Consider the following 6,571-nt stretch of genomic DNA (forward strand, 5'->3'; position numbering starts at 1 on the left):
TAATAGTCTTCATCATCAGCTCAAGGCCATATACATGGAATATACAAAGAATAGACAACACCATACAGTCTAGATACATAAGATAACATGATAAAAAAAGGTTATTCGGCAATATCTACACTTGCTGAGGTAGTACAAAAGATGGTAATCAAAATAATGGCAATAACCGTAATAAAATTGAGAATAGTTTAAAAATTTTGTGTAGAAACCATACTGATTATAATCACAGTTATAACGAATAAAAGGAATTTATCAGTAATAACAATAATCGTAGCAATACAATAATATTGACAAATTCTGCCGATAACATTTCAAAAACAGAGATTAAGTCATTTAGGGAACAAACGCCTCATTTTCCTATCTTCCCCACAATTTAGACCTTCTTCTGGCCTCACTACTTAGGATGCTTTGTTGCTGCTGTTTCGCAGTCGGGTGATCAGACTGGACATTGTTTGCCTTACAATGATTTTTAAATTGTCCAGGTGGTTTTCTGTGAACATCTGTTTGGCGGAGTGGTAGTGAGGAGGGTTTGTGAGGCGTCTCAAAAATGTCATTGTGAACAACAGTGAAACGTCTCATGGTCTCTCGGAGTGTAGTTTGTCCACAGGGAACACCCATAGATACTGTAGCAATACGAGCGGAAGAGCAGCAGTTTCAAGTCTCGGTGACAGAAGGCAAACCTCCTTGCAATCATGTTTCCAGTTGCACATAGTTTACGACACCTCTGTTTTGTCTGCCGTATCTTTTAGGTCGTCCGTGATAATGTGACTCAAGTACGGAAATTCGTGCACGAATTCCAGCCGGTGATTCTAGGCATCTGTGTACGCATTAAACAGGTATGGGGTGAGAATGCCCCCTTGCCTAAGCCCGTATAGGGAGCCGAAGTTGTACGACAATGCGTTACCCCATTTGACACAGAATTGCTGTGTGGAGATTCAGCAACATAAAATGCCAATTAAATATAAAGGAGTCCCTCTTTTATGCAACTTCAGGAAGAGCTTCAGGTTGTTTACTCTTTCAAATGTTTTTCTCATATCCACAAAACATAGGAAAACAGGAGAGGCTGATGAGAGGTAATAGTTCAGCAATTCTTTCAGTAATGTAGATGCAGGTGTCGGTTGAGTGATATGCTTTAAATCCGAACTGGTTGTCAGTGGTGTGTAGAAAGGGGAGAAGTCTCACTAGAAGAACCGACTCAAGTATCTTCGACGCGTTCGTTGTGATTGTAATCGGCCGGTAATTGCCAATGTCAGCTGCATCCTTTAGCTTGTTTTGATTAATGGTATCAAGTGAACTAAGAGTAGGGAGTCTAGAAGAAATAGGTGAACTAGACATGCATTGAATAGGGCACCTAGCAAAATGTAAATTATTGGATAGCAGAATTTGAAGGCTTCTGCGGGAAGACCATCGCAGCCAGGCGTTTTATTATTAGGTAGGCTGTTTATGGCATCGCTGATGTTACCCGGCGTAACACGATTTGCAAAATTGAATGTTATCAGTAAGGAGGTTATCTACATCCGTTAGGGAGTCTTGATCGTTTATGCAATTCAGAAAATTGCTGAAGTGATCGCCCCACATACTTGCGATAGCCTGGTCACCGACTGCTTCTCCTACTCTCTGTGACAGCTTTTTAGTTTTGCGATTTAAGGACTGGATATCTTTCCAAAGACGAGGATTATCACCTGATTCTTAGTTTCTAGGCATTGCATCAGCTCTTGGTTATTTTTCATTTAATCTGCAGTGCTTAAGAGCAAGTTTGAACTACGCTCTCGCCTTTCTCATTAGTAATGCAGTGTCCTTCCCTCGGGCCACCATTTTGCCTTCACAGTAAAAACATTTCTCGTGAATATGTATACAGATCATTAACCAAGTCATTCCATCTAGGTATATTACGAGAATTACCTTGAAATCGAAAAGTAGCCCTGCCCGAAGCAAGCGTAGCAGAAATTATGTTCGAATAGAATTCATTCAGATCCTTCCTGTGGTGGCTATTTCTACAATTAATGTTAGTACAAAGTGAGGAGTCTGCTGCTTGAACTGTTGATCCCAATCTGGTTTCCGTGGTCGCCTAAAGTACCTGGTTTTCTGTTGGTTTTTAAAATCCCAGTTTACAGCTGGTGGGCGGTCAGTCAGGGGGTTCACGGTGGGGCGGTATGGAGCGAGAATTAAGGTCCCCGATTATACAAATATCATCAGCAGGAGAGTCCTGAATAACTCACCTAGGGTCATGCAGTATTGATGGAAAATTTTATTTTCCCAGGGCGTATAAACATTAATAATTTGGATTTTCGAGTTCCCTACTGCCACTTGAAGCACCAGCAATCTGTCACTCCTGTAGATCTGCACATTTACCATGTTGTCTAACGAATTGTGCCACAGGAAAGAAAGGTCCCCTTTTGGGCTACCGGCTACGATTTGATCTGTAACTTGCATCGATGAAGTCGAGAAGTTTCTGAAGTCTTCATGTATTGAATCGCAGATGACAAGGTCATGCGGCCAGAGGAGCGTTTCTTGCAATGCAATGATACCTTTGAAGTTTTTGCAGAACATGTTTAGGAGAGGAATGTTCCTCTTGAGGCCAAAAATATTCCAAGAAATTATATCTAATGTATCCATGGTTACTCACGAAGAAGGGCGATGAAAGCGCTGACCATTTGGGTGGATGGGGGTTTAGCCAGGGGGAGTGGGCAGTCACTTGCCGTGAGTGGTTGGCTGGCACTTGCGGTGGAAGTGACCCTGCTTGGGGTGTCGGTAAGTTCCCCTGGGTGGGGTGGGGTTGGGGGGGAGCTTTGGTCCCGGATTAGGTTATATCTTGAAACTATTATATTAGATCCGAAATTCTCGCCTTTAAGAACATCGAGGTGTTGAAATAGACAGGTAATCTTGTAGGCACTTTATGTTTACTTTTGCATGGGAGTTCGTGAGAGATGAGTGGGTCAGAGCCCTTGAGAAACTTGACCGTCTCCACTATGGCGTCTAGCGTCACCGATGAGTGCAGATTATGAATTGCTACATAATATCTCTTCTCAGGTTTGGGCGAGATGAAGCATGATTGTTGGACTTTTCTTTTTTCTGCTTGTTTGTGTCTGCCAGCCGCCATACCCCTCATGATCACTCTCATCCACACCCACGATGCGAGGTTTTGGGGGGAGATTCACGAGGACTGGTGATCGTCACTGGAGATCTATCTTCCACCGGAGGCACTGGGAAGGGAGAAGAGGTTGGAAGTCTAACAGTCCCCTTAGAACGGTCTATAGGTGATGGGGGCACTTCGACCGAGGGATAGAGGCCAGTTGACACCTGGGTGGGTATGGCCATCTCGACTTCGTGTCCACCCTCACTTCTCCCGTGATGCTGGGAGGGGAGGAAATAATGGACACCGCATTCAAAGGAGTCTGGTGGCTATCTGTGCAATTGTCTAGTGATTCCTGCATCCCTTTGATCCTATCCCAGATCTGTGTGAGATTGCTTTTTGCCTCCAGTTTTAAGACTGTCTAGGGATTCCTGTAGTCCTTTGATCACGTCCCAAATTCTTGAAAATTTATCATTTGTTTCCTTCCTCGATTTTTATCCGTTTTTTTCCAATTATTTCTGAGAGGGATTTTGCTGTTTAGAAGGCACTTTCTGCTGTGTGGTACACCGTAGGTAGGCTTAGGTTAGCAGGCCCCTTTGGAGGCAGTGGTAAGGGTCATCAGCGTAAATTTCCACCGAGCAGGTCGTCCTTAGCCACTTAGTGATGTAAGATATTTTCTTGTGAGAGGCCAGGGTTTTTCACAGATCGCTCCTTGAGAATGTTCTCTGGTATCAGAGCTTTGTTTTTCAAATATGCAACATTAATTTCCTCATCGGAGAAGACATCACTGACAGAATGTATAGCAGACTCGACGTCGGAATGGTTCGTTTGGTATTGTATAATGTAGACAGTTGTTCGCGAGTAGGAACTTGTGTGTGGGGTACAGGCACTGGTAGGTGCCAGGGTCACTTGTGGGACGGCTGGAGGTTGGTCGGGTGGCATTTTTGTGGTAAAGGAAAGGCCAAGCACTAACACATACACTGCACTCTTTTACCAATTTCCCAGGACCAATAGGCCTTCAGTAGCTGAAATTTGAAAGATTTCTGAGGCACTGATTGGAGCAGAGACAATATCAATATATGTGCAATTACACAACACTCTCCGGCTTACACGCTGGGTATTACATGGAGACACTATTAACACATTGCCTACTATAAAAGGTGTAATCACCAAGGGCGAAAAACCCTTCTTTTTCGTAAAGAAACGCGAGAAACCTCTAACACGTCCGCCCCACACACGAAACAGCCTCAGAGAAGCTTTCCAGATAAGTTCCCAGAGAGAAAAGAAAGGAATGCCACATGAACAAATTGTAAATAAATAAAAAAAAATATAAATCACTTCTCCTGGAACAAAAGTCATATGAAAGAGGACATCTCTGAAACAAATGTTTAACCAAGATACAAAAAGACAAAGTTACACTTGGGCATTAATGTATGCTTACCCATTTCAGCAATAATCACACTCAAAGAAATAACACATGACCATTCCAAAACGAGGCAGCTTCTAAGTGTCCAAGATAATTTCCGGCCAAAATATAGGGGAACGGAATCTACAGTCATGAACGAACTTTTGAGACACTCCCTTTGAAAAGAAGTCACTAATACGTAACAAGTTCATTGCGCTGGAAGAGTTCATGACGTCATATATAGCTAACGATCCCACCCAAAAAACTTATTAGAACCAGATTCAGAAGTATACCTATTTCTGCCTATGCATGGACATAGGCGCAACCTGTCTTTGCTCTTGATCGCGGCTGAGGCAACAATCCTAGACATGCGCCATCCAAAAGTGATATTTGTAATCCCCTACGTGGAAGGACCTTACGAAGACGTTCCTCTTCCGTCCACACACTCCTGAATTGACATTTTGTCATCTCTCCACAGCGCAGCAATATCAAAATGTGCATATGCCAAGTTAATTAGTTATATTCACGATGGTGTTCATATTATATTCTCAATACTCATTTCAGATATATATATATATATATATATATATATATATATATATATATATATATATATATATATATATATATATATATAGTATACATATATATATATATATATATATATATAATATATATATATATATTATATATATATATATATATATAATAATATATTATATATATATCATGTGGTATGAAGGAACACCTGCTCAAGAATATCCTTAAATCCACGGTAGGATGTGAGTGAAGCTGGTGGGGATTCGGAACAAAGTACTTTTCGTAGTTATTTCTTTATACATTGTCAAGTTCACACTTGATAATGTAGAAATAAAACTCCTAAAGTCCCCACCCCAGTTTCACTGGCATTCTACCGTGGTTTTAAGTATATATATTTATATATATATATATATATATATATAATATATTAGATCATATAAGATATATATATATATCATATAGATATATATATATATGAAGATACGTACCCTACATATACACAAATCTTTTATATTTACACAAATATAATAAACTGAGGGATATAAATATCCAAGAGTTTCCTCACGCCTCTCTTAGCTCGAGAGGAAAAGGCTGTGGTTCTCAGGAGTCATGTTTTTATCCGCTGCCCTGACGATGCGTCCCTCTTTTTTCCGGAGCAGTTTCTATTGGAGAACGCTTCCGTGTTACCGCAAGTGTCGTTGGGACTTTTTTCAGTAATGGAAGGCAAAAATTTACTAGCCATGCTTTTTTGCACGGCTGAACTCTGTTTATATATATATTATATATTATATATATATATATATATATCATATATATATATATATATATATATATATATATTGTATATATACATATGTATATTATATATATATATATATATATATATATATATATATATATATATATATAAGTATATGAAAAGAAAACACCAGCTTTAATTATATAACTATACAGATATAAAATATGAAGAGGAGTCCTTTCCATGACCACGACAGTCCTAGAGGAGGTAATCTTGGGATTATCTCTAAAATATATAATAGATTATTTTCATTATCTTCTCTACACATTATAAACTATCAGACAGCAAAAGACATTTTGAAACTAATGACTCCGCTTATGGAGTTTAATTGATGTACGATAAGCCCTGTTTCCACATTTAATAAAGCTTTCCCTCATGGCTAAAGCTTTAATGCAATTAGTCGTAAAATTAAAAAAACAATCAGCTTGAAATGTGTTTCATTGTGGTAGAAAATGAAAATGTTTAGAATTGTAAAAGCTGCTTAATGGAAGACAATAGTATATAGGCGATACAGGACAATTTTAGTTTGTTATATTTATATGAAGGACTTATACTTCTGCAATTAAAGGCAACGCCTCTCTCTCTCTCTCTCTCTCTCTCTCTCTCTCTCTCTCTCTCTCTCTCTCTCTCTCCTATAAACCACCAAGAATTTCCAGATAACACCATGCATTAATTAAACCAGATTTTGTAATTGTTTCACGGCCAACCAGAAATTAGACCGCAAAGTTTGTTAGCTGTAGATAATACTTCAGAA

The sequence above is a fragment of the Macrobrachium nipponense genome, chromosome 1 (genome assembly GCF_015104395.2).
Source record: "Macrobrachium nipponense isolate FS-2020 chromosome 1, ASM1510439v2, whole genome shotgun sequence".
Taxonomy (NCBI): Eukaryota; Metazoa; Arthropoda; class Malacostraca; order Decapoda; family Palaemonidae; genus Macrobrachium; species Macrobrachium nipponense.